The 596-nt window shown below is 31.7% G+C and overlaps 1 protein-coding gene across 1 annotated transcript in view; it reads right to left on the bottom strand.

The window, feature by feature from the left end:
• Positions 1 to 596, bottom strand: part of LOC103609766 (putative coiled-coil domain-containing protein 144C) — a gene marked incomplete at its 3' end in the record, with an annotated part of 55258 nt that overhangs the window by 24222 nt on the left and 30440 nt on the right. The window lies entirely within an intron of this gene.

The raw sequence follows: 596 nt of genomic DNA, 5'->3' as shown, positions 1-596 counted from the left end.
CAGCAGCAGCAGCAGCAGCAGCACCATCATATAGGTTTCCTGATATTTCCATTTCATTACGTCTGTGCTGCTTCTTTTCTTCATCATCAACCTTTAATGAAAGTTACTTACTAAAGTAATTGCTATTACTTCATTCAATAAAAAGAACTTTTTGTTTTAATTAATTTTATCACTTGATTCAGTTTAATTGTCATGATTTTAGTCAATAAAATATATTTGTGCTTACTTCAATTTTATCATAACAAGTCATTGAAATGTTCATAAATTCTGCCTCATTTCTATTTGAATGAAATGAACAGGATTTCCTGAAATTTCAGAAAAGACCCTTAATTATCTACTTTTATTCCCATTCATTCTTTGCTATCTAAAGTTTTCACCCCCATTTGACTGTCAGGAAAAGAGAATTAAGAAGACAAAGACATGAAATAAGTCCGATTCTTTCTGTACCACCTGGATTTAACATCAAACAGCCAATTGTAGAGAAGACTTGAATACATGAAATCACAATAAACAGATTAGCTTGCCTGAGTACACTTATTGCAACTTACAAGGTTAGATACATTTATGTATCTATTCTCAGTCATTGCCTTCCTTCC

Source organism: Galeopterus variegatus, unplaced genomic scaffold (genome assembly GCF_000696425.1).
Source record: "Galeopterus variegatus unplaced genomic scaffold, G_variegatus-3.0.2 Scaffold10062, whole genome shotgun sequence".
Lineage (NCBI taxonomy): Eukaryota > Metazoa > Chordata > Mammalia > Dermoptera > Cynocephalidae > Galeopterus > Galeopterus variegatus.
This window is presented reverse-complemented; position numbering and strand designations above follow the sequence as displayed.